This window comes from Phyllobates terribilis, unplaced genomic scaffold (assembly GCF_046119375.1).
Source record: "Phyllobates terribilis strain yellow unplaced genomic scaffold, ASM4611937v1 Scaffold_7__3_contigs__length_470593459, whole genome shotgun sequence".
Classification (NCBI taxonomy): domain Eukaryota; kingdom Metazoa; phylum Chordata; class Amphibia; order Anura; family Dendrobatidae; genus Phyllobates; species Phyllobates terribilis.
The window spans coordinates 146,433,454-146,461,015 of NW_027362767.1; the positions used below are offsets into that span (position 1 = coordinate 146,433,454).

Sequence of the window (27,562 nt, forward strand, 5' to 3'; positions counted from 1 at the left end):
GGAAAAAAAAATTCAAGTGCTGTGAAATTGCAAAAAAAAGTGCAATTTCTCAATAGTTTTTTTGTTTTTACCGTGTTCACTAAATGCTAAAACTGACCTGCCAGTTATGATTTTCCAGGCCATTATGAGTTCGTACATACCAAATATGTATAGGTTCTTTTTTACTTAAATGGTGAAAAAAAATCCAAAGTTTGTAAAAATAAAATAAAAAATGGCACCATTTTTTGAGACCCGTAGCGTCTCCATTTTTCAGGATCTGGGGCTGGGTGAGGGCTTATTTTTTGTGCATCAAGCTGATGTTTTTATCGATACCATTTTGGTGAAGATACAATGTTTTGATCGCCCGTTATTGCATTTTATTGCAATGTTGCGCCAACTACAAAAAACGTAATTCTGTCATTTTGATTTTTTTTTTCTCATTACGCCGTTTACCGATCAGATTGATTACTTTTACATATTGATAGATGTAGCGATTCTGAACACAGTGATACCAAATATGTGTATTTTTGTTTTTTTTTTAATTGTTTTATTTTGAACCGGACGACAGGGGGGGTGATTTGAACTTTTCTATATATATTTTTTCTAATATTTTTAAAAACATTTTTTTTTTACTTTTCACATGCTTCACTAGTCTCCATGGGAGACTAGAAGCTGCCGTCATCTGATCGCCTGTGCAACACATACAGTCCTGGTCATCATTATTGGCACCCATGAAGTTTAAGTACATAATCTCTTGAAAAAAATGAAGTTAAACAGTTTTTTTGTATAGAGACTCATGTTAAATTTAAAAGGAGCAAATGATAAACAATAATTTAAAACCAAAAAAAAAAAGAGGGAAAAATAGAAAACCTAAAGCTTGATGTGTCACTGGTATTGGCACCCTTAACATTAATTTAGTATGGAAACACATTTTGACTCGCCTATCTTAAATCACAAAAGAGATTCACCTGTGATTAATTGTCGGTGCTCATGTGACATAAATTTAAAAAGCCATATGGTAGGCCCTGTTCCTTTGTCACAATGGCGAAGACAAAGGAGCTGTCTGAGGACATCAGAATTGCTATTATTAGCAAACACAAGACTTCCAAAGGGTATAAGGCCATCTCCAAAGACCTTGGTATCCCAGTTTCAACAGTGTGCAATGTTAACTTTGGATCGTCAAGATCGTCCCTGGACGTGAGAGAAAGTGGAAAATTGACAAGAGATGTCTGCTAAGGTTGGTGCGAATGGTGGAAAAAACACCACGTCAAACATCCAAAGACCTGAATGCCAACTTGGAACAGTCTGGGGTCATGGTTTCAACAAGTACCATACGCCACACACTAAACCAAGCAAAGCTTTATGGGCGAAGGCCAAGGAAGACGTCATTGTTGAAGTAAAGACATAAAAAGAAATGACTGATCTTTGCCAAACAGTACATTGACAAATCACAATCCTTCTAGGAAAATGTTCTGTGGACACATGAAACAAAAGTAGAGCTTTTTGGCAATGCAAAGCAACAGTTTGTTTACAGACAACGCAATGAAGCTTATAAGGAAAAGAACACCTTGCTAACAGTTAAGCATGGTGGAGGATCCATAATGCTGTGGGTTGCTTTGCTGCGTCTGGTAGTGGAGGCCTTGGCCGTATCAGAGGAGTCATGAAATCAGAAAAATATCAAGAGACTTTAGAGCGAAATGTCCTACCCAGTGTAAGAAAACTTGGTTTGAGTCGAAGATCATGGATCCTCCAGCAAGGCAATGACCTAAAGCACACATCCAAAAGTACACAGGAATGGTTGAAAAATAAAAAATGGACTGTTTTAAAATGGCCAGCAATGAGTCCTGACCTAAATCCGACTGAAAATACTTGATGTGAGCGGAAATCTGCCATTGGGAAAAATAAGAGAATGCCAAGAATGTGCAAAGCAGTCATCAAAGCAAAAGGTGGCTACTTTGAAGAACCTAGAATATAAGACATATTTTCAGTTGTTTCACACTTTTTTGTTAAGTATATAATTCCACATGTGTTAATTCATAGTTTTGATGCCTTCAGTGTGAATGTACAATTTTCATAGTCATGAAAATACAGAAAAATCTTTAAATGAGAAGGTGTGTCCAAACTTTTGGTCTGTACTGTATTACATGCGTTGGAATTAGAGGTGCATATACCATACCACGTTATTTTGGAGTTGGCAGTGACCGTACCGGGGTACATACAGTATATATATCCCATGTGTTGGAATCAGAGGTGTATATACCATACGTTTACTGTGAGTTCCCCAATAACCGGCCTAGTAGTGGAAGCAGCCGCAGCCTCGTCAATCACTCGTTACTCAATTGCGTAATTGTCCTGAAGATTGGAGGCAGCGGAATTGCGTTCCACCTGACAAACCGGTGGCAGAGGTGATATCTGGGTGATCTCTTTGGTGTCATCTGTGACAAACTGGTAACTGTGGTGGGATCTACGTGACCCCCCCAGCTGTTATATTTAACAACTGGTGGAAGCGGTGGAATATTACAGAGCATTAGTGGCTGGATTGAGCAATCATTCCTGTCCCTGAAAATTTTTTGGGGGGGTTTGAAAAGACCCGCAGACAATACCAGTTGCCTAATGACCAGTGTGTGCAATATCTAGCCCCAAGACTACGAGGCAAAGCTCTGGAGCGGTTTACCTCTCTCCTTTTGAGATCAAGATGGAGACTATGAGGCTATCAAACAGGCCCTTATAAGGAAATATTAGATTCCTGAGGTGTACCAAAAAAATTTCTGGGCCCTCCAACTTGGACTTCACAACACCTACAGTGAAGTGGTGGACGGGCTTAGAACCAACTTTGAGCAGTGGGTCCAGGGACTATCGGTCACCACTTTTGAGAGATTGGAGGACCTGATGGTGAAGGACCAATTTCTTCTTCTTTGCCCAGTATAGGTGCAACAGTTCGGAGGGACAGGGAGCCAACAGAGGCCGCCAAGGCCACACAGATTGCCAATACAGTGGGGAAAAAAAGTATTTAGTCAACCACCAATTGTGCAAGTTCTCCCACTTAAAAAGATGAGAGAGGCCTGTAATTGACATCATAGGTAGACTTCAACTATGAGAGACAAAATGAGAAAACAAATCCTGAAAATCACATTGTCTGATTTGGAAACAATTTTTTTTCAAATTTTGGTGGAAAATAAGTATTTGGTCACTTGCAAAAGTTCATCTCAATACTTTGTTATATATCCTTTGTTGGCAATGACAGAGGTCAAACGTTTTCTGTAAGTCTTCACAAGATTGGCACACACTGTTGCTGGTATGTTGGCCCATTCCTCCATGCAGATCTCCTCTAGAGCAGTGATGTTTTGGGGCTGTCGCTGGGCATCACGGACTTTCAACTCCCTCCAAAGGTTTTCTATAGGGTTTAGATCTGGCGACTGGCTAGGCCACTCCAGGACCTTGAAATGCTTCTTATGAAGCCACTCCTTCATTGTCCTGGTGGTGTGCATTGTCATGCTGAAAGACCCGGCCACGTTTCATCTTCAATGCCCTTGCTGATGGAAGTAGTTTTGCACTCAAAATCTCACAATACATGTCCTCATTCATTTTTTCATGTACATGGATCAGTCGTCCTCCAAAGCATGATGTTGCCACTCCCATGCTTCACAGTAGGTATGGTGTTCTGTGGATGCAACTCAGAATTCTTTCTCCTCCAAACACGACGAGTTGTGTTTCTACCAAGCAGTTCTACTTTGGTTATATCTGACCATATGACATTCTCTCAATACTCTTCTGGATCATCCAAATGCTCTCTAGCAAATTACAGACAGGCCCGGACATGTAATGGCTTAAGCAGGGGGACACGTCTGGCACTGCAGGATCTGAGTCCCTGGCGGCATTGTGTATTACTGATGGTAGCCTGTGTAACGTTGGTCCCAGCTCTCTGCAGGTTATTCACTAGGTCCCCCCCCGTGTGTTTCTGGGATTTTTGCTCACCGTTATTGAGATCATTTTGACCCCACAGGGTGAGATCTTGTGTGGAGCCCCAGATCGAGGGATATTATCAGTGGTCTTGTATGTCTTCCAATTTCTAATTATTGCTCCCACAGTTGCTTTCTTCACACCAAGCTGCTTGCCTATTGCAGATTCAGTCTTCCCAGCCTGGTGCAGGACTACAATTTTGTTTCTGGTGTCCTTTGACAGCTCTTTGGTCTTCACCATAGTGGAGTTTGGAGTGTGACTGTTTGAGGTTGCGGACAGGTGTCTTTTATGCTGATAACAAGTTCAAACATGTACCAGTACTACAGGTAATGAGTGGAGGACAGAGGAGCCTCTTAAAGAAGAAGTTACAGGTCTGTGAGAGCCAGAAATCTTGCTTGTTTGTAGGTGACCAAATACTTATTTTCCACCAAAATTTTTAAAAAATGTATTTCCAAATCAGACAATGTGATTTTCAGGATTTGTTTTCTCATTTTGTCTCTCATAGTTGAGGTCTACCTATGATGTTAATTACAGGTCTCTCTCATCTTTTTAAGTGGGAGAACTTGCACAATTGGTGGCTGACTAAATACTTTTTTTCCCCACTGTACCTATGAGGCCAACCATACACCTGAGGTGCGGAAGTCAGCCGTCGCCAGCTGGAAAGGGGGTAAGCCGACACTCAATGCCCCTGCCAGCCGGTCCTCAGGGGAAACTTGCCACATCTTCCAGCACCTGGCCTGCATCGGACTCCTGCCGGTGCTATACCTGCGACCAAATTGGTCACATCAGCCTCACTTGCCTGGAGAGGCAAAAGAGGAACCCCACATCTGAGTTCCAGGGGCCTACTGCATCTGTTTTTTTTTGTGGGTGTGGTGGTTGGGAGGGCCTGTGAAAATTTGCAACCGGTTACTGTGGGTGACACCATTAGTGGGGCTCAAGGACACCAGTACAGAACGAACTTTCATCTGCCCTGAATTTGTGTTCCCTGAATAATTTATCCCTGGGAAGACCCTGACTGTCACTAGGTTTGGGGGTGTTAGCCGACCCTTACACATGGTCCCGGTTTTCCTGGATTGGGTGCCAGGAGGGGGTTAAGAAAAGTGGGGGTGTTCGACAACCTTTCCACAAATGTTTTATTAGGAACTGATCTGGGATGGTTGGTCGCTCAATACATTCCTGACAACCCTCCCAGATCTGGTACTTTATATGATTCAAATGTTGATATCTTAGGTATCAATGTCATGCATAATGATAATGTGCTTTGTGATACAGGAGAAATCAGCCGTGTCACACTGTGGGGTGATGTTGCTGAGGATCCCCTGAAAGGAGCAAGCATCGGTGATAAGGGCGATGGGAATAGGCACGTGGATCATAAAGAAGGTGGTCGCGTGCAGCTGGCCAGTGTAATGACGGACTGTGACATGACCGGTGGTAGCTGCCCCATGATTAGCACGGATCCTGAGGTATCAAGGGAGGCGGGGAAGGTTTTATCTTCCACCTGTCAGGTTGGTGGGATAGTGTGTCCCACAGCCTGTCAGGGTCAGGGGAAATTGTTATCCACTGCCTGCCAGGGTGATGGGAAAGTAGTATCCCCAGTCTGACAGGATGATGGGAGAGTGGTACCCATAGCTTGCCAGGATGGTGAGAAAGTAGTATCCCTAGTCTGTCAGGATCATGGAAAAGTGGTACCCATAGCCTATCAGGATGGTGGGAACGTTGTATCCTCAGTCTGTCAGGGTGGTGGGAAAGTAGTATCCACAGCCTGTCAGGATGGTGGGAAAGTGTGTCCCACAGCCTGTCAGGGTGGTAGGAAAGTAATATCCCCAGTCTGTCAGGGTGAGGTGAAAGGGTTATTCACAGCCTGTTGGGCTGATGAGAAAGTGTTGCATAGCTGCTGTCACCTGCAGTCAGAGAGCCCAGAATGCAGGTAACGCGCTGCCTGCTGGATCCTCATCATCCAGCGGGTTAACAGGACAAGTTACTGATGCAGAACAGGTCCCAGGGAGTTCTGGTGAAGTTGGAGCCTTGACGTTGCTTCTGGCTACCTCCAGCCAGGAGTTTCAGACTGCACTACCCATAGATGCAAGTCTGGAGGCTCTGAGCAACCTCACGGAGAAACCCGTCTCCGAGTCCAAGAAGGAGAGGGTATTGTGGGGGATCCAGGGAGGTTGTGCCATAAGGTGCTCTTGGGAGATGATCTGTAAATCAGTCTCCTGTGCCACCTCTAAAAGGCTGAGGTGTCGTAGAGAAAAATAAAAATCCATACAGACATCTCCAGCGAGGGGGCATGCCTCCCTCACATTTAACATATGGGGAAGTGAGAAAACTAATTATAACTGAGGAAGAGAACAAATCCCACCAAGGACAACATCTGCATGGAGTTTGTGTGGGTTTCCTCCGGGTTCTCCAATTTCCTCCCACATTCCAAAGACATACTGATAGGGAATTTAGATTGTAAGCCCCAATGAGGACAGTGCCGATAATGTCTGTAAAGTGCTGTGGAATTAATAGCACTATATAAGTGAGTAAAATAAAATAAATAAATAAGAGAAACTTATTAAAACAGGGGAAGTAAGAGAGCGCTAACACCTTCATCTCCATTAAAGTAGTGGCCCCATGCAGTGACCAGATAGTTACAGCAGCGAGATTTGCTGGGAAGAAGGCACCACGGCTGACATTTGTTTATGTAGAGGCATAAGCTTCCTCTGATGAAAGTGACCAGTTAATTAAAACAGGAATATCTTCTCTGGGAACCAGATACGAAAATGGGGATTTGTTTACGCAGAGGCATAAGCTTCCACTAATCAAAGAATCTCTCGCAGCCCAGCCAGTGATCAGTGATGAATATTGGGGTTTAAATTCATCCGATATTCATGGGAGATATATTTTTGGCGTCATTGTGAAGAGACTAACGGAACACATTCATCTACATCACTGTAAGACCATTCTAACTCCTCCAACTTAATAACGAACCGACGGATGATGCTAGCCAGGCCACGATTTATCTCTATATACATGTAAAATCGCAATAAGACGCGTGACGACAATATCTACTACCTGGGACCTCCAGGGGCGAAGATATCCTGTAAGTTGAAATCTCCTTAAATTCTAACAGACCTGGCACATCCCACAATCAGCCCCCACATGAGCTCATCAAGGGGAGATATGTGGGCGTAACCTGGAGCTAATAAAAAGCAGTATTTTGATTTGGGCCATTGTTCTTTCTGGAAGTCTTACGTTCTCTGTGAGAGTATTCCATCTCCCCAGTCGGAATGCTTCCCTCCTTAAAGAGCCATTCCTGCAACATCAGGTTTAGTAATTCTCTTTCATTATTCCTTTTTATCTTATGTAATTGTATATATTGCATTGTTTTGTTCCCGTTTGTACCATCTTTGTATATTTTTGTTATAAACTCTGCCTACCTTTACAGATTAAATATATAAAATGTAATAGCCCTGTTCCTCTTGCTGTGTAAACGGCACCCCTGAAGCCATATGCTACCTGTAATGGGTGTCCAATCGGCCTGTATAAACTATTGGTGGTGGCAGCTAGTTGTTCTTTTTGTTATTAAGGAGTTGGCAGTGACTGTGCCGGGGTATATACAGTATATATATCCCATGCGTTGGAATCAGAGGTGTACATACCATACGCTCACGGTGAGTTCCCCAATAACTGGCCTAGTGGTGCGGCCACGTCCATCATTCGTCACTCAATTGTGTAATTGTTGTGACAGTGGAGGCAGCGGAGTTGCATTCTCCTGACAAACTAGTGGCAGCTGCTATGCTCTGAACACCGACTCAGCTCTGCTCAGTAAGCTTAAAGTCTGATTCAGACGTTCGTAACGGAGGGACAATCTGAATGAGCCTTTACTGCTGAATCTGTAAAGCCGCACCATGTCCAGTCACCAGCGCTGCGGTGGTGACTTCATCCAGTGGTGAGTAAACATCACTGAACGAAATTACCAGTTAATAGTGTGATCTCATCACCACAATTAACATGATGGCTCAGCTTAGATCACAGTAATTATCCACTGACCCTTGTATCTAATCACAGCATGTGTGGTTCTGACTGCTGAGTTGTGTAATTACATTCCAGTCCCCATCAAAATGGCCCTGCAATGTGATCCTAAACTTCTTCCTCCTCCTCAGAATGGGAGGGCAGGAACGACGTCAGACACATGAAGCAGATCCCGCCCACATTTACTACAGTCGTAATGCAAGCTAGCAGTATACTAGGTTCTCGTAACTAATGCTGGCACTATTATTTAAAGGTTAAAAGTTTTTTAATCATGTTTATACCATAAAAAAAAAATTAAAATATTTCACTTGTTGAAAAAAAAATTGTTTTTGATGACACATACCTTTTAAAGAAATCATCACTAAAAATTAAAAAGTTTTAACCTTTATTTTCAGGGCTTTAATTATAGGGGGCACTGTGTATGGAAAATCGCTAGGTCAGTATGACGCGCCCCCTGGGCCGTGGGGTACTCGGCAGCCGGGCCTCTGGTTGCTGGGGGGATATCACGGTGGCTGGCCCGGTCCGTGACTCAGGGCGGTCAGTAAAAGGGGAATAGCTTATAGGGGATTTGGGAAAGTTCAGAGACGCTACCTGTGGAATGCGGCTAAGGGGGCCGCCGCTGCGGAGCAGTCCTCTGGAGCTGGTGTTAGGTCTTTCCGGGTCTTGCTCGCATGAGATATGCTGGAGTACAATTGGTGGAACTCACAAGTATGTGGTTGTACAGATCTACCAGGTCAGGTAGCTTGTCTGGCCACTGGTTTCTTTCTTCTAGCGGTAAGGTCTTCAACAGGTCGATGCCGATGTTATTCAACTTTTCACATAACCCATTGGTCTGGGGGTGGTACGGTGTAGTCCGGATCTTCTTACACCCGTACAGATCGCAGAACTCCTTGAACAATTCGGCTTTGAAGGCAGTGCCTTGATCTGTCAGCACCTGCTCCGGGTATCCATGGGGCCTGCAGAAGTACGCCTGAAACGTCTTCGCCGCAGTTTCTGCCATCAGATCCTTGACAGGGGCGACCACCAGGAACCGGGAGTAGTGATCCACCATGGTCAGGGCATAGGAATATCCTGACCTGCTGGGTGACAGCTTGACATGATCCAGGGCCACGATCTCCAAGGGTCGAGTTGTCTTGATGGGTTGCAGGGGTGCCTTCTGACTGCTGTAGTCTTTTCCTCTGAGGCTACAGGGTCCACAATCCCGGCACCATCTCTCTATGGAACTGCGCATTCCAACCCAATAAAACCGACCCTTCAGCAGGGTTTCTAGCTTCTTCCAGCCAAAGTGCCCCGCTTGATCGTGGTAGGCCTCCAACACCATCTGGATGTCTGTCCTGGGCACTACGATCTGCCATACCATCTCATGGGTCCTAGGGTTGACATACCTTCGGCATAGCTTCTCTCTATAGATGAACAGCCGGCTTCTCTCATTCCACAGTTGCTTAGCTTGTGGAGACTCGTCCTTCTCCAGGGAGGAACCTTCCTGGGTTATCAGTTCTTTGATACGGCTGACAACCGGGTCGCTGTCCTGGGTCTCCTTCCAGCTGTGGTGAGGCAAAGGGTTTAACATCTTACCACGATACCTCCTGGAGGTGCGCTGCTTGTGGACCATCCCATTTCTGTGGAAGGCAGGTAGCTCAATCTCCTCCAGGTTAGCCACTTCTTCTTCAGTATCCGACTGGTGAGGCATTCTGGATAGGGCATCGGCGTTGGCGTTCTTGCAGCCTGCCCAGTACTTAATGGTGAACTGGTAGTTTGACAGCCGAGCCATCCATCGTTGTTCCATGGCTCCTAACTTGGCTGTTTCCAGATGAGTCAAGGGGTTATTATCAGTGTAGGCAGTGAACTTACTGGAGGCTAGGTAGTGCTTGAACCGCTCGGTGATGGCCCAGACCAGGGCCAGGAACTCCAACTTGAAGCTGCTATAGTTCTCTGGGTTCCTCTCGGTTGGGCGGAGCTTCCTGCTTGCATAGGCGATCACCTTCTCTCGGCCATTCTGCTTCTGACTTAACACAGCTCCTAATCCCTCGTTGCTGGCATCAGTGTACAGCAGGAACGGTTGGCTGTATTCAGGGTAGGCTAGGATCTCTTCGCCGGTCAGGATCTCCTTCATCACCTCAAAGGATTCAGCTTGCTCCTTACCCCACTGGAACGGGGGGTTTCTGCCTCTCCCAGACTGTCCTACCAGGAGATCTTGCAAAGGCGCCGCTTTCTTGGTATAGTCCTTCACAAACCTCCGGTAATACCCGACTAGTCCCAGGAAAAGACGTACCTCCTTGAGGCTCTTCGGCTCCGGCCATTTCTGGATGGCAGTGACCTTCTCCGGGTCCGGTGCTACTCCTTCTGGACTGACGATGTGCCCCAGGTACTGTACCTTTCGCTTGAGCAGGTCGCACTTGGAGGGCTTCAGCTTCATCCCATACCGGGACAGCGACTCAAATACCTCTGCCAGGTGCTTCAAATGGTCCTCATACGTTTTGGATTACACTATCACGTCCTCCAGATATAGCAGTACAGTCTCGAAGTTGCGGTGTCCCATCAGCACTCCATTAATCTCTGGAACGTTCTGGGGGCGTTGCAGAGTCCGAACGGCATACTGTTGAACTCGCAGAGTCCCATTGGGGTTTTAAAGGCCGTCTTCTCCCGATCCTCCTCAGCAACAGCTACTTGACAGTACCCACTAGTGAGGTCAAGGGTAGAGAAGTAATTTGCAGACTTTAGTGCAGCCAGGGATTCCTCTATACGGGGCAAAGGGTATGCATCTTTATGTGTTATGCGATTTACTTGTCTGTAATCTACACACATCCTCATGCTTCCATCCTTTTTCCTGACCAGGACCAGGAGAGCTGCCCAGGGGCTACAGCTATCTCTTATTACCCCTGCCTTCCTCATGTCATGCAACATTTCCTTTGCTTTCTGGTAGTGTGCTGGTGGTATGGGCCTGTAACGTTCTTTGATGGGTGGATGGTCACCTGTGGGTATATGGTGTTGAACCCCTTTAATCCTCCCAAAGTCAAGTGGGTGTTTACTGAATACCTGCTCGTATTCCTGAACCACCCGGTGTACACCCTGTTTCTGATGGGCAGGAGTGGTGTCTGTCCCAACATGGAGCTGTTGACACCAATCCTCCACCTGGGTTCCCCGGTCATTATCCTCCACTTCGTCTGGTGAGGTTAAGGACTCCGCCGTGTGTATGGAGTTGTTATCTACTGTGTACAGTTTGGCAACAGTGGCGTAGCGTGGTAATCTAACCTCGTCCTCCCCATAGTTTAGGAGGCGTACGGGCACCCTCCCATTGCGTACATCCACTACCCCTCTGGTAGTCAAGAGTGTAGGTCTATGCTCTGAGCCAAGGGGCTCTACTACCGCCTGGTAGCTCCGTCCTTTGAGACCTATTGCTGCTCTACACCAAAGCAGCATCTCACTCATCGGGGGGATCACAATGGGTATCGGGTCTGTCACCCGTACATTACCAATTTTACCACCTGTTAGCTTTACCTGTTGCTGGTACATAAGGGCTCGGATCTCTTTCTGGAGCACCCTCCTCTGCCCTGGTTTGGCGGTGTCAGCCATCTGTTGGAGCAAGAACAACACTTCTCCCAAACAGTTACCAACAATATTTGTGCCAAGTACCATATAAAAGTCTGTATCATCAGGATTAGTCTCTACTACAATTAGTCCCTGGTCCTTCAGTTCCACTCTTCCCACCTTTACTGCCACATCCTTAACCCCGACTAGGTTAAGGGGAAGGCCATTTGAGGCATACACGGAAAGGTTTGGATCTGGCGGGTGAAGTTCGTCTATGGACCAGAACCTTTTGTAGAGGACATCAGGCATGATGGTTACCTGAGATCCTGTGTCCAGCAGGGCAGGTGTCGAGATGCCGTCCAGCACAATGGACAGGAAAGGTCTTCCTCCTACGAACCGGTGGTACCAGTTTGATGGGCCTGGGGGGTCTACTCCTGGGTGTCGGCCCTCGGCCCCAGGGTTTGCTCGTTTAAAGGACAGTTCCGCGCTGTGTGGCCTGCCTTCTGGCAGCGGTAGCAGATGAGTTCCTTTGGAGGGCGGCGTTGGTCGCTGGTCCTCCCATGGGGTGGATTTGCTCTCCTTCTTCTCCTCATCCAGGGGACATCCTCCGGGCTGTCGGCTAGCAGCATCCTTCCCTCCGGCTCAGGCTCCGTCTGTAGCTGCAGGGTGCTCATGACAGTGGTTAGAGTTTTGCTTAACTGATGCACTTCAGAGCGCAGGCTGTCCAGCTCGCTAGGGGGCACTGTTTGCATCTTTGTTTCAGCCGTTACTGAAGGAGCAATGGGTGCTGCGGGCACTGGGGTGGCCCCACCCTGGTAACTCTGGATAGCAGTATCTGATGTTTCCAGGGGTTGCCGACCCTTTATAGCCATGTCCTTAAGGGTGTCAAAGGTGGCATCTGGATGGTCTAAGGCCCACCACCGTACAGTTCTGCTCTCCTCCTGGGACCTCAACCCCCGGATGAACTGTTCCGTCGGCATTTTACTTTCATTTTTTATGCTGGCTGGACTAACCTGTTTCAGGGCCCACAGGGCTTCCTGTAAGCACCAGGCGTAGTCCCGGACACTGTCCTCGGGCTTCTGGACACAGTGGTAGAACCTCATCCGGAGATCTGTCTCAGTGCGGTTTTCAAACACAGCGTGCAGCTTTTTAAATATTACAGATACTGACTCTTGGTCTGTGGCTGACCAGGTTTCAACTTCCCGCTCTGCAGCACCAGTCAATTGTCCAAGTACAACAGCAGCTCTCTGTTTGCCTGTCATTGAGTACATGTCCAGCACACCCCATATTCTCCTTTTAAATTCAGGCAGCGTATCTGGTCTGCCGCTGTACTGGGGGAGCCACTTCGCTCCAGGGATGTGTGTCACCCTGGCCTGGATGCCACAAGTGTAATTAAAGCTGTGTCTGAGAGCAAGGGGGAGGTTCTCTAGTCAGGGGAACATTAGCATGCAATGCCTTCTGTCTCAGGCCAGTAGGGGGAGCTGGCTGCCCCTATAAAAGCTGGTACTGGGGGCAGGGTTAGAGAGAACTTGATGGCCTGTCTCAGCATTGAGACTTGTCCCAGAGCAGAGCAGGGACAGACAGTTGCACTGCACCTAAGAGGAAGTGTGGCAGGAGGAGAGCCGCAAGCCAGAGACAAGAGGCGAAGCAAGCCTGTCTTGGCAGATAAGAGACTGACTTTACCAGACTTTGGTGTCTGAGGCTGGGAGGATTCTACATCCTTCAGCAGAGAACCAGTCCGCAAGGGACTGTATATTCCTTGGCCTAAGAAGCCTGGAGGCCCTGCCACAACCGAAGGGACCAGTAAAGCCGTACAAGGCTGGGAGCAGAAAGGAACCCACGTCGCAGGCCATACAGGCGAGAGTACACGGAAAGCTCGGAAACGTGGGCTGTTACCCTATAAGGAGGAGATAGCCAGAAGGAGCGCAGAAAGCACGGTAGGCCTACACCCTCACCCTGACCAGGGCCAATTTCCCCGTTGCTCTCAGACATCCAGGTCCCCTCCTAGCTGGGACTGTTTGTGGGTCAGTTTACCTGTTCTAGTAAAGACCCTGGACTGCAACCTGTTGTCTGTGTGCTCCTTGCTCCTCCAGCACTATTAACACTGGGACTCTCACTACCATCACTCCCACCATCCATTATACTGCCCTGGGGCCGCACTCTTCCCGTTGGGAGTCACACCATCCCAGCTGCACACCTCATCAGCCCCAGCGGTCTGCCTTGCAGCGGCGGTACCTAATGACCGCAAATCCACGGGTGGCGTAGTCGGACATTATCAGCAGAACGTAGCAGACTACCATTGGCCTGACCACCCTGAGCCACGGAACCGGGTCGCCACTACTACCCCCATCGTCTCCCTATTACCCGGATCCGAGTGCCCCACGGCCCAGGGGGCGAGTCAGCTTTGGCGTAGTCGGCAGGATTTCGTGCCCGCAACCACCGGGTACTGCGTGCCTGAAAAAGACTTTTGTAACTTACCTGTGGTGAAGTTTCCCGCCATCCGGAGCCGATTCCCGCCATCAGACGCCATCTTGGACTGTTTCCCGCCGTCTTCTGCCTTCTTCCCGCCATCCGCAGCTGTTTCCCGCCATCGGACGCCATCTTCAGGACGCCGCGCGGGAAGAAGAGGGGCGTGGACATCAAAACCGCGCGAGATCCGAAGCTCCGCCCCACGCACCGACGCTGCGCAAGGTCCTGGAAGGGAGAGAGAGTGACGCTGACGTCATCAGGACGCGACGCCAGGTCCTCGTCCATAGCAGTAGCAGCGGAGCCGCGGCCTACAGAAGAGGATCGTCGGAAGGTAGGCCACGCTTGACTAGGGGGGAGGAAGATGTCGGACACAGAGGCCCCCACTACCACCAACGCAGCTGCAGCAGCGGTGATGCCATTTTCCCTGCCCTACATCCCTGGAGCGGCCTGGCTGCCCAAGTACTCAGGGGAGCCCCATGCCCTAACTGACTTTAAGGAAAGGCTGTACAGTTTGTTCCAAGTCTACCCCCTGACAGAGGAACAGAAGGTCAGCATACTAACAGGGCAGTTAACTGGCGCAGCCCAAAGGGAGGTAAAATCATGGCCCACTGAGGAGAAAAGGACTGTGAAGGGTATTCTGGCCCGGCTGTGGGGTACCTTTGACACACGTACCTCCGCTGAGATTAAAATGAGGTTCTATGGATGTAAGCAGCGGGCACAGGACAGCATCAGAGACTATGCCCTAAATTTGCAGGAAGCCTTGAGGGCTATTCAACAAACTGACCCTGGCAGTGTGCAGGAAACGGATAAGCTGCTAACAGAACAATTCATAGAAGGTCTGCTGTCTAGCGCCCACAGGGCCCAACTGTGCCTCATGTTCTTTCAGAACCCCGACCTGACCTTTGCCCAATTTAAGGACAGGGCCATAAGGGTGCTCCGTGAATCTGCAACCAGTGGCGGTATAAACCCCCGGCGCCCTGCTCTCACCTACCACCAGGAGGCGGCGCCCTCCTCTAGGGACCCCGTGGGGGCTGATGCACAGGCCCTGAACCAAGCCCCGTCAAAAGACCTGCACCACCAAGTCCAGGAGCTGACCAGGAGCGTCGCGGCGTTGACCAGGACCGTCCAGGCGTTTCAAGAGGACCCGTCAAGACCCATCGAGCTGGCTTCAAGTCCGGAGGATGTACCGTGGCGTCGACAGAGGAGGATCCCGTCGTTCCGAGGGAGGCCCACAGACTGCTACGCAGAGGATGGACAGCCCATTTGTCGTCGATGCAACCAGCCCGGACACATTTCCAGGTACTGTAATTTAAACGGGTCCAACCTGGGGCAGAGGGCCAACCCCCAGGCATAAGATCACCAGGCCCTTACAATTGGCGTAATAAGTACGTTGGGGGGCGCCCGGTTTTACCCGTGGTGCTGGACGGTATCCCCATGAGCGCCTTGCTGGATACTGGGTCGCAAGTAACCACTATCCCTTATGTACTTTTTAAGCAGTATTGGACTGATGCTGATATCACGCGGTATCCAGACAGTAACTTGAGCATCATCGCCAGTAATGGCTTACCCGTGCCGCAGATGGGGTTCAAGGAGATGACCATTAAAATTGGTAAAGTTGAACTACCGGCACAGGGAGTAATTATTGTGGACATTGACCGTCATGAAAGTCACCCTAAAATAACTGTGGGTACTAACGTGATTGAAAATTGTCTTTCAGAGGTAATTGTAATCTTACAACAGGTGGCGGTGAATGCTAGTTCCAGCCAACAGAGAGTCCTCAACAAGGAGATAAAAGCCCTGATGAGACGGCAGCAGGTAGAACTGTCTGGTGGTGAGATCGGTAGCGTAAGACTGAGTGACCCATTCCCCATTTCCATGCCTCCCAAAAGTGAAATGATGATCTGGTGTCGGACTGCAATCGGGTTGAGAGGTAGAGACTACCAAGCCATGGTAGAACCAGTGTACTCAGACAGCAGGCCCACCATTTTGACAGCCAGGGGGGTGGTTGATGTCCGTCATGGGAGGGTGCCCGTCCGCATCCTCAACATTGGGGAGAGGGAAGTACACTTACCCAGGTACGCTACACTCGCCAAACTGTTTGTTGTCGAACACAAAGCTATCAGGGCCGTGGAACCCTTGCCTCCATCTCCTCAGGCGGAGGGTAATGGCTCCCAGAAACAAAAGGAGGACTGGTGCCAGAAACTCCATGTGGGTGCTGACTCCACTCCCCTGCACCAAAAACAAGGAGTCTACCGGGTGGTACAGGAGTACGAGAGAGTCTTTAGTAAGCACCCGCTGGACTTCGGCAGAGTAAAGGGGATAGAACACCACATCCCCACCGGGAGCCACCCACCAATAAAAGAGAGGCACAGACCTGTACCCCCTGCACATTATCAGAACGCAAAGGGCATGCTAAGAGAGATGAAAGAAGCTGGGGTCATTAGAGACAGCTGTAGCCCCTGGGCAGCCCCCTTGGTTCTAGTCAAAAAGAAAGACGGCACCATGAGAATGTGCGTGGACTATAGACAAATCAACCGTATCACCCACAAAGACGCATATCCGCTGCCTAGAATAGAGGAGTCTTTAGCCGCACTAAAATCAGCTAACTTCTTTTCTACTTTGGACCTTACTAGCGGGTACTGGCAGGTTCCTGTGGCAGAGGCTGACAAGGAGAAGACCGCCTTCACCACCCCGATGGGACTGAGTGAGTTCAACTGTATGCCTTTCGGGCTCTGCAACGCACCAGGGACCTTCCAGCGGCTGATGGAATGCTGTCTAGGGCACCGAAACTTTGAGACGGTCCTCCTTTACCTGGACGACGTGATCGTCTATTCGAAGACCTACGAGGACCATCTGAAGCACCTGGCCGAGGTGTTCGAAGCCCTGGCAGGCTATGGCCTGAAGGTGAAACCATCGAAGTGTCACCTGCTGAAACCAAAGGTCCAGTACCTAGGGCACGTGGTAAGCGCGGAAGGAGTGGCCCCCGACCCTGACAAGGTCACGGCAATCAAGAGCTGGCCAAGCCCCTCGAACATCAAAGAGGTGAGACAGTTTCTTGGGTTGGTAGGCTACTACCGAAGGTTCATCCCCGGGTTCACTAAGATGGCAGCTCCTATGCAGGACCTCCTGATCGGACAGTCTAAGTCCAGGAGTCAAAAGCCACCCTTCAAGTGGGATAAACCGGAAGAGGAGTCCTTACGCCAGTTGAAGATGGCCCTCACGGGGGATGAGATCCTGGCCTACCCTAATTATGGCCAGCCTTTTATCCTTCACACAGATGCCAGTAATGTGGGATTGGGAGCCGTACTGTCCCAAAACCAACAGGGCAGAGAACGGGTGATCGCATACGCCAGCCGGCAGCTGAGGCCCACGGAGAGGAACCCGGAGAATTACAGCTCCTTCAAGCTAGAATTCTTGGCGGTGGTGTGGGCCGTGACGGAACGCTTCAAGCATTACCTGGCCTCCGCAAAGTTCACCGTGTACACAGACAACAACCCGTTGACACACCTGGACAATGCAAGACTGGGTGCCCTAGAACAGCGGTGGATGGCCCGTCTCTCCAACTATGACTTCGTGATCAAGTACCGGGCAGGCAAAACCAATGCCAACGCGGACGCTCTATCAAGAATGCCTCACTTACCTGAAGGTGACGAAGACCCAGAAGAGCTGGAGGAGGTAGAACTCCCCGCGTTTCACCGGTATGGAGCCGCTCAATACTCCCACCGCGTGAAGGAGGAGGATCTAACAACCGTGATGATCAATCCCCTACCTCACCACAGCTGGGCCGAGACCCAAGATAGTGACCCTGCAATCCGCCTGGTGAAAGATCTGCTGACCTGGGAAGACGCCCACTTAGATCCAGATGCCCCAGAGGAAGCCAAGCAGCTATGGAAAGAGAAGAGCAAGCTGTTCCTCTACGAAGGCAAGTTGTGCAGAAGGATTGTCAACCACCGGACGCACGAGCTGACCTGGCAAGTCGTGGTCCCAAGGCAGGATGCAGCTATGGTCCTGGGGGCTTACCATGACAGAGCGGGGCACTTTGGTTGGAAGAAACTGGAGTTCCTGCTAAGAGGAAGATTTTTTTGGGTCGGCATGAGAGGAGCTGTAGAAAAATGGTGCAGAGACTGTGGCCCTTGTCACCTGAGGAGGAAGGACCGCACCAGCCAGAAGACACCCTTGAGGCCCATCGTCACCACGCAGCCTCTTGAGCTGGTAGCTCTGGACCACGTCAAATTGGCTCCAAGCCGGTCTGGATACATCTATGCCCTGACAATCGTGGACCACTATTCCCGTTTTCTAGTGGTGGTCCCGGTAAAGGACTTGACAGCCCAAACAGCGGCCAGAGCCTTCCAGCAATATTTCTGCCGTCCACACGGGTATCCGGAACAGGTCCTGACAGACCAGGGTCCAGTGTTCGAGGCTGAAATCTTCCAGGAGTTCTGCAACCTCTATGGCTGTAAGAAGATTCGTACAACGCCTTACCACCCCCAAACCAACGGGATGTGTGAAAAGATGAACAATATAGTCATTGATCTCCTGAAGACGTTGCCCCTGGAGGAACGCAGCCTGTGGCCAGAAAAACTGCCGGACCTGATAGACCTATACAACAATATCCCGGTGAATGCTACAAACTGCACCCCGGCTTACCTGATGCGAGCTAGACCAGGTAAGCTGCCCGTAGACCTGGAGATGGGAGTCCTAATACCTGAGGACACCTCCCCGGATGCGGACTGGGATACGGAAAGGCAACTGCAGTACAAGAAGGTACAGGAGAGTGTGGAGAAGAGCCTGGCCCAGGTGAGAGAGAGGCAAGAAAAACTCTTCAATCAACACGCCCCTGCTGGTCCCCTAGAACCTGGTGAGCAAGTCCTAAAGCGAAAAAGATGGCTACATAAGTTGGACGACCAGTGGGAAAGGGAACCCTACACCGTACTGCAGTCTGACCACGACAACCCAAAGGTGTGCGTAATCACCAAGGACGGAGGAGAAACCACTAGCGTCGTCTCCAGAGACCACCTCAAAAGATGCCCCGAGCAACTCCGTAGTGCAGAAGAGGATCAGAGTGACCTTGAACTCGCAGAGGACAAGGAAGAAATGATCAGCACCGTTCTCGGAGAGTTCCCTCAGTCCTGGACTCGCATAAATGATGCCATAGTGGTACCCGTCCTGCATTTCCTGCAACCGGCACAGCAACAACCAACACCAGAGCCGGAAGGTGAAGAGGAGCAAGCAGTTCCAGAGGCAGAAGAGCCTGTACCAGCAGCCCAGGAGAGTCAACCCTCTGCTGACAGTGAGACTGCCATGCCTGCGGTAAGCCAAAGGACCCGCAGACAGCTGCCTGCCCTACCTGTACAACCAGCTGGTAGCTGTACCCCTAATGCTAGTGGGGAAAGCCAGGTTGGTCCACCACCAGACAGTGGGCTACGTAGATCAACCAGGAGCACAAAGGGGCAGATACCCGCTCGCTGGAAAATATAGAGCGCGCTAAGATTGTAAATAACCCTGTTGCCAAATGTTGAATTGTTTGCCAAGTTACATGCATGTTTGGTAATTCTGTGTTTCAGTTTCTTGCAGCTTCCGTAAGGACTCACAGGTTATGGACTTTTTATAACCGGGACCTTGTATGGACTGCGTTCGGAGCCTAACCCAGGAATGAACTAAGACTGTGAAGGACTTGAGGTAGGACAGACCCCCACCTGGTTAAGGCTCCCGTTGTTCTGGTGATATGGACACCCGGTCACAGGCTACACTGTGACCTTAAGAACTCAATCTGTGCGTCGTTTGTCTATTAATGTTTTATGGTTATGCACATTGTCTTTGTTTATTGTTTAGTCCCGGAGTACTAAATTTCACTAGGGGGGAATGTGTCACCCTGGCCTGGATGCCACAAGTGTAATTAAAGCTGTGTCTGAGAGCAAGGGGGAGGTTCTCTAGTCAGGGGAACATTAGCATGCAATGCCTCCTGTCTCAGGCCAGTAGGGGGAGCTGGCTGCCCCTATAAAAGCTAGTACTGGGGGCAGGGTTAGAGAGAACTTGATGGCCTGTCTCAGCACTGAGACTTGTCCCAGAGCAGAGCAGGGACAGACAGTTGCACTGCACCTAAGAGGAAGTGTGGCAGGAGGAGAGCCACAAGCCAGAGACAAGAGGCGAAGCAAGCCTGTCTTGGCAGATAAGAGACTGACTTTACCAGACTTTGGTGTCTGAGGCTGGGAGGATTCTGCATCCTTCAGCAGAGAACCAGTCCGCAAGGGACTGTATATTCCTTGGCCTAAGAAGCCTGGAGGCCCTGCCACAACCGAAGGGACCAGTAAAGTCGTACAAGGCTGGGAGCAGAAAGGAACCCACGTCGCAGGCCATACAGGCGAGAGTACACGGAAAGCTCGGAAACGTGGGCTGTTACCCTATAAGGAGGAGATAGCCAGAAGGAGCGCAGAAAGCACGGTAGGCCTACACCCTCACCCTGACCAGGGCCAATTTCCCCGTTGCTCTCAGACATCCAGGTCCCCTCCTAGCTGGGACTGTTTGTGGGTCAGTTTACCTGTTCTAGTAAAGACCCTGGACTGCAACCTGTTGTCTGTGTGCTCCTTGCTCCTCCAGCACTATTAACACTGGGACTCTCACTACCATCACTCCCACCATCCATTATACTGCCCTGGGGCCGCACTCTTCCCGTGGGGAGTCACACCATCCCAGCTGCACACCTCATCAGCCCCAGCGGTCTGCCTTGCAGCGGCGGTACCTAATGACCGCAAATCCACGGGTGGCGTAGTCGGACATTATCAGCAAAAAGTAGCAGACTACCATTGGCCTGACCACCCTGAGCCACGGAACCGGGTCGCCACTACTACCCCCATCGTCTCCCTATTGCCCGGATCCGAGTGCCCCACGGCCCAGGGGGCGAGTCAGATGTACGGCAGGGCCATGGGTATGACAGGGAATACAGGCCCTGCTGGTGGAGCGGCTGCTTCAGCCTGCTCAGCGCCGAGCGCAAGTGGAACATCGGGGCCGTTAACCGGTTTTTCGGCGTTCTGCTGGGCTTCGGACATCATTGCGCCCCCCTAGTGAACCGGAGCCTACCTTCTTCACTTCTCATCCGGTAGGCCGCAGTTCCGCGGGCGACGGTCTTCTTCCAGGACCTTGCGTCACTCGCGTTTGACGTCAGAGCGTCTTCTGGGCTCCTTCCAGGACCTGACGCTTCCTCTTTCGACGTCCGGGGAGGGGCGTGTCTTAGGCTTCGCGCGCTTCCAGCGATTACGCCTCCCAGGTTCCCGTGATTACGCCCCTCTTCTTCCCGCGCTGCAGCGCGATAATGGCGGCGATCCTCACCGCAGTTTAACACAGTTCAGTTCAATAAAGGCGCACAGTACCCAGTAGCAACGGGAACTAAATCGTGTTCGTGACGCCAAGGCTGACTCGCCCCCTGGGCCGTGGGGTACCCGGCAGCCGGGCCTCTGGTTGCTGGGGGGATGTCACGCTGGCTGGCCCGGTCCGTTACCCAGGGCGGTCAGTAAAAGGGGAATAGCTTATAGGGGATTTGGGAAAGTTCGTGACGCCACCTGTGGAATGCGGCTAAGGGGGCCACCGCTGCGGAGCAGTCCTCTGGAGCTGGTGTTACGGCAGCAGGGATGGTGTGGCTCTCCACAGGTAGAGCTAGCTCCAGGGCAGCGTGGGGTGTAATGGATGGTGGTGCAGGGGAGAGACGGCAGGACGGTCCCGGAGGAAAGACGGACACTGACACGGGGGTAAGCTTCAGTACCTTTACTGGTGATGCTGCAGGCACGGTCCAGGGTACTCCAGGCGAAGGGCGCACTTTTTGACTCTCCCCAGTGAGCGGGTATAGGGCCTCCTGATCCGTGGCTTTACTTGTTAAGCTTCTGACCTGCCTGGAGCTAGGCCTAGCTTGGTTACTGTCTCTCTTTGCACCAGCTGACCTGGTGTTAGGGCCTTCTCTCTGGAGATCACTCTTCCTGGACGCTGGGGCCTCTGTGACTCCTAGCCCTGGTACTGAAGTCAGCGTTTGGTGAACCTGGGACCTGTAGTCCTCCAGGGGTCTCGGTGGTTCCTACTGGGTGTAAAGGGTCCCTGTAGGCGCGGACTCGGTGTCCGGTATATATATCTGGATGAGCCTGGTATGCTCCTCTGCCCCCTCGCTACTTCTTCTTTCTCCTCTCACCTTCAGCCACACTCAGGCCCTCACTAGGCTTCCACACATGCTGTAGGCCTTGGCTCGCCTAAGCACAGTAGCCAGCTTGCTGCTCTCTTCACTGCTCTCTGAGCGTCAGCACGCTCTCTGCTCAACTCTGAGCTGTGTTCCTCTCTGTCTCTGAACACTGAACTGAAACTTAACTAGCTGCCTAACTCCACCCTCCCTATATATATCCCTATCAGGGCTCCCTCTGGTGGTCTGAGGTGGTAGAGTGGAGGTGTGTGAATGTGTGAGGGCCTCTTGTGGAGAAGTCCATCCATGCACCCTTCTGGGTTCTGTGGCACCAATGCGCAGCAGGGCGCCACAAGTACCTCCGCCTCAATGTTTGATTGACCAATTAAACAATGAAATGCTAAATGGGTTGTTCAGCATTAGAAAAACAGACGGATGTATTTAAGAAACAGCGCCACTCCTGCCCATGTGTTGTCTCTGGTATCGCAGTTCAGCTCTAAGTGAACGGGGCTCTTCTGTAATACCACACACAACCAGTTGATGGGGCGGCGCTGTTCCTAGAAGAATGCAGCCATGTTTTTCTAATCCTGGTTAGCCAGTTCAATACTCCTCCACTTTACTGACAAAGTCGGGTGATAATTGGGGATGTTGTGATTAATGATGCGGGTTTTCTATGTTATGTAATTCCTAATCTGAGAGGAGGAGTAATTACTTAGTAGTTCATTCTCCTCCTTCTGGGGGTACGGACATGACCATGTGATCCTGTCTCTTCTGTCTGTTATTTCGCTATGTCTGCATTTTGGGGTCTTCAGCTGAGGCTACACGGCGACTTTAGCTACAACACTGGTCTAGCAGCAGCACCGAGCGATCCTTGGCCTCATTGTGTTACAGCCTGAGTTGCCATGTTGCCCCAGACTCGTATCCTCCTTGTCTCTCAGTTGTGCTGAAACTCCATTGACTGAATTGCACCGAGCAATCCTTGGCCTCATAACCACTCTGGCTGTGACATAGGAAATGCTGCCACAGCCTTATATCCCTCTTATGTCTCAGTTGTGCCAAAGATCTATCTACAACAACTGCTTTGACCAAAGCGGTGTCCCTTTAAGCAATCCAGCAGATAGCTCCATCCTTGACTTGGTTGTGTAGAAGCGCCATCTATTGGCAAGTTTACTAACCCCAGCATTCACGCACCCTCTTCAGGCCTGAGATTCTCCTTTCCTGACCAAAAGAGTGAAGAAACCAAAGCTCCTGACCCTGTTTCAGTCTTTTCTGAGCAGGACCGCCTATAGCCCCACCTTATTTGAATAATTTAGTCAAAAAATTACCTCATTAGCATAAAAGTCTCCCTAAGCTGTGTAGGCGTTGAAAATAATAAATTAAATTGAAAAAAAAATGTAGAAAACAGCACAGAGACCTGAAAAAGTGGGTGGAGCTTAGTATAATGAGGTGGGTGGAGCCTGTTTGCTGGGCCAGAAGCTGGGGGATTCCAGGTCCTGCTGCTGCGGGAATCCTGGGGCGGAGCAATTAATGGAATGGTCTGAAAATTAAATATACATAAATATATAATTATTATTTTTTCTTTTAATACTGTCTAATAAGTAGTGGAGACTATTGAGCAGGTCCAACACCAGGGATGGTGGATAGGGAATTGTCACCACTAAAAAGCAGCAGCATGCGTCAACAGCCGGCAGCAGCTTGCGTCAACAGCCGGCAGCAGCTTGCGTCAACAGCCGGCAGCAGCTTGCGTCAACAGCCGGCAGCAGCTTGCGTCAACAGCCAGCCAAACTTTATTGAGCACTAAGCACTCATCACATTTATGACCATGGATGATCACAGGGAGTATTTGATTGCAACGTTCATTTAACTTAGGGAGAGTTTTGGACAATGCATTATGGGAATTATGCAAAGGACCGATGGAATATCTATTGTAAATTTACTGCGTAGTAGCTAGAGGAGGAGTAAAAAAGGAAGGGGTAAAAGCATCATATCAGCCCACCCAGGACTGGTTAGTCCTAATCTGCTTAATGGATATTCCTTCTTGAACTCATTGAAGATCGCAGCTGTAGTTGGTTAATTCTTGACAGCTTTCTGCACAGAATATGAGGTGATGTTGTGAATGAAGTACAAGGTGCTCATCATCAGGTCACCTTTTTTATTTTAAGAACCATAATGCAAAAAGTAGAAGAATCCTTGTTATTGTTTTTCCTCATGCGGTTAAGGATGTTGTGCAGTTGCTTAACCAAAGTGATCTACAGCTATCGTAAAGGAGTAGCCTTTTACAGGTACAGTTTCAGTGACAAATCCACTTATCCTGGTGGAGGAGGTGATGCGCTCTGGGAATTCAGTATGTAAAACAGGAGGAGTTACAAATGAGGGGAGCTGGGGAGGGCTTATCTTATAAGCCTCTGTTCCATAGAGGTGGGGACACTGGCTCCCTAAAGTCTTCTTAAAGAACCTTTTTACTGTTAAGAACTTTACTTCATGAGGTCAATGAAGATCCCAACTGTGGTTGGATTTATCGCGACAACTTTTTGGACCAATCAACTGCTTTTGTTACAGATGCCTATCGGGTTACTTTCTTAATCGATCTTAAAAATTTCCATTTTCAAATAAATGCAAAAAAAAATACAGCGCAGGGTACTCCGGCCTCCAGTCACAAGCAGCATATAGCAGTGACGGCATGTGCGGCACACTGAAGTCAGCTGCCGGCTGAAAAAAGAGGACGGCGCGGGTCGTGGGAACGGAGGAAGGTAAAAAGAATTATTTTTTTATGTTTTGGAAAACAGAACTGACATTATACAAGGAAGTGACCCAGGATGGGAGTCATTATGCCGGGAACGGGCCCAGGATGGGAGTCATTATGCCGGGAAAGGGCCCAGGATGGGAGTCACAATGCCGGGAATGGTCACAGGATGGGAGTCAATATGCCAGTGACGCGCCCCCTGGGCCGTGGGGTACTCGGCAGCCGGGCCTCGGTGTATGCCGGTGGGGGATATTACGGTGGCTGGCCCGGTCCGTGACCCAGGGCGGTCAGTAAAAGGGGGAGATATTATAAGGGATTTGGAAAGTTTGTGACGCCACCTGTGGAATGCGGCTAAGGGGTGCCGCCGCTGTGGAACAGTCCTCTGGAGCTGGTGTTACGGCAGCAGGAATGGTGTGGCTCTCCACAGGTAGAGCTAGCTCCAGGGCAGCGTGGGGTGTAATGGATGGTGGTGCAGGGGAGATGGGACCCAGCCGGGTCAGAGGAAGAAAAGAAACACACACACACCGGGGCTAGTTTCAGTACCTTTACTGCAGATGGTAGTCAGGTACGGTCCGGGGTACTTGTAGGTGGTGTGCACTTCTGGTCTTGCTCCCCAGTGAGTGGGTGTAAGGCCTCCTTTCTGTATCTTCCTGTCTCTCTACCTGGAGCTTCTGACCTGCCTGGAACAGGGTCTAGCTCCCTTGATGTTTCTCGCACCCATCTTGCTTAGCGGCGAGGGCTTTCTCACTGGTTACCACGATCCCTGGACGCTGGGGCCTTCGTGGTACCTAGTCCTCTGAGTGTGCGCTATTCACGGGTGGACTGAGGGATATGAAATCCTCCTCAGTATGCCGGATTCCCTACTGGACATAGAGATCCCAATAGGCTCGGGCCCGGTGCCCGGCTTGCAACAGGGGACGAAGCCTCTGTGGTTCCTCTGTCCCTCATGGCTCTTCTCTTCCTTCTTGCCTTCTAGCCCACTCTAGGCTTTCACTGGCCAGACCAGCCCGCAGCTTGGGCCTAGCCTGGCTTTCAGCCACACAGACTTCAGCTTGTCTGGTGCTGCAGCATCGTGTCACACTCACTGCTTCCCACTGACTGACTTCCTGAACTCCACCCCCCAGTATATATATACCTGACAGGGCTCCATCTAGTGGACTTGGGTGGAGGTGTCTGCATGTATTGAGGCCACTGGGGAGAATCCCATCTTTGCAACACCAAGGAGTTCTGTGACAGCTTGCAGCCGCAGGGCATCACACTGGGAACGGTTCCAGGATGGGAGTCAATATGCCAAGAACGGGCCAAGGATGGCAGACATTATTACTGGAAGAGACTCTGGATCAGAGACATTATTACAGGATGGGGTAAGACAGGAGACATTATTACAGGAAGGGTCAAGGATGGGGGACATTATCACAGGAAGATGCCATTATGGGGACACTATTAAACATGTCTTTATAGTTTCTAGAACGCTACAAAGGCCCTTATATCTGACCAACATGGAGCTGAGGGCCCAGGTCCAAATTTTGCGCTGGAGCCCATGGGACTCTAGTTAGTCCACTGATCATAACATACACTAGACATAACATACACTACATATAATATACAACACGCCACAGCAGATTCAACATAACGTAGCAAATGAAATGCAACATAACACAACTGAAAATATAAGTATGAAAGGCAGCAGCCGTGCATCACAAATGCGTCTGTTGCATGAAATGCATGTGTTGTGCAACAACACACGCAAGGTGAAAAATAAAAAAGTACATGTACCGTGTCCATAGAGGGCTGTATTATAGTAGTGATAGAACTATGTAATACTGCCCCCTACATATTAACTTGTCACTCAACAATTGTGACTTTTTGGGGTCTAATTTCTAGTACCACCCCCTTCGGCCATCTCTCGCAGATTTTCCGGATAACATTAATAATGCATGGTATATTCAGTAATGTGGACAGATATGTGCGGCTCCTATCAGGTGAGATCAGAAAAGGTCAGCGCTTTACATGCATTCAAGCTGTTGATGTCCCGGAGTGGTGTAATGATACATGCTTGGTATGAGGCACACTTTATCCTCCCGCCAGCAGGCTTCATACCTTATTTCAGAGAGTGCTACATTTTACAGCTGCCAGCCTGGGTGGTGTATTAATAGTCAGAGAGGCGAGTGGAGGGATGGTCAAGGACTGAGGTCTTCTTAGGAATCTGCTGAGGGTCTCGACCTAACCCCTTCTGTATATAGAACGATGGACCCTTAGAGAGGTGAACTACTCATGTTGTCCAGGGTAAACTACCATTTCTAGGGAAGGTGGACCTCTCTTAATGCTATATTTCCTAATAAGACATTTGCACATCAAGTTCAGTGTCACCAACTTCAGAAAATTTGTCAGTGACCCATACCAGAATTAGTAACAAAGACGCCAACATCAAGATACCTCCCATACAATAAAATGAGTAAAAATATTATGTAGTCGACGCCTCAATTCAGAGTGACCCTATATTAGTTAGTGCCTTCTTTGCTAACCCAAGTATACAAGACCTACAAAATGGGCACGTATACCGTATTAGTCAGAAAAGGCCCAATAAGGGGGTGTCACTGCAGAGTCCAACCTAAAGAGGTTTTCCCACTAGATAGAAAACGAACCTTTCGAAAAAAAAAAATCATTTTGGGCAGATTCGCAACTGCCGGATTACTGCATGGCTCCCG

The 27,562-nt window shown here is 49.7% G+C and overlaps 1 long non-coding RNA gene across 3 annotated transcripts in view; it reads left to right on the forward strand.

Annotated features, from left to right (window-relative positions):
* The window catches only part of LOC141154018 (uncharacterized), a 223,861-nt gene that overhangs the window by 126,134 nt on the left and 70,165 nt on the right, over positions 1 to 27,562 (forward strand). Inside the window, exon 1 of one of the 3 annotated variants that reach the window (XR_012247383.1) lies at positions 19,522 to 19,632. The exons of the other annotated variants lie outside the window; for them this stretch is intronic. This is a non-coding gene — a long non-coding RNA (uncharacterized lncRNA). Of the gene's footprint in view, positions 1 to 19,521; positions 19,633 to 27,562 lie in introns of those variants that run through there. 3 annotated transcript variants of the gene reach the window in all.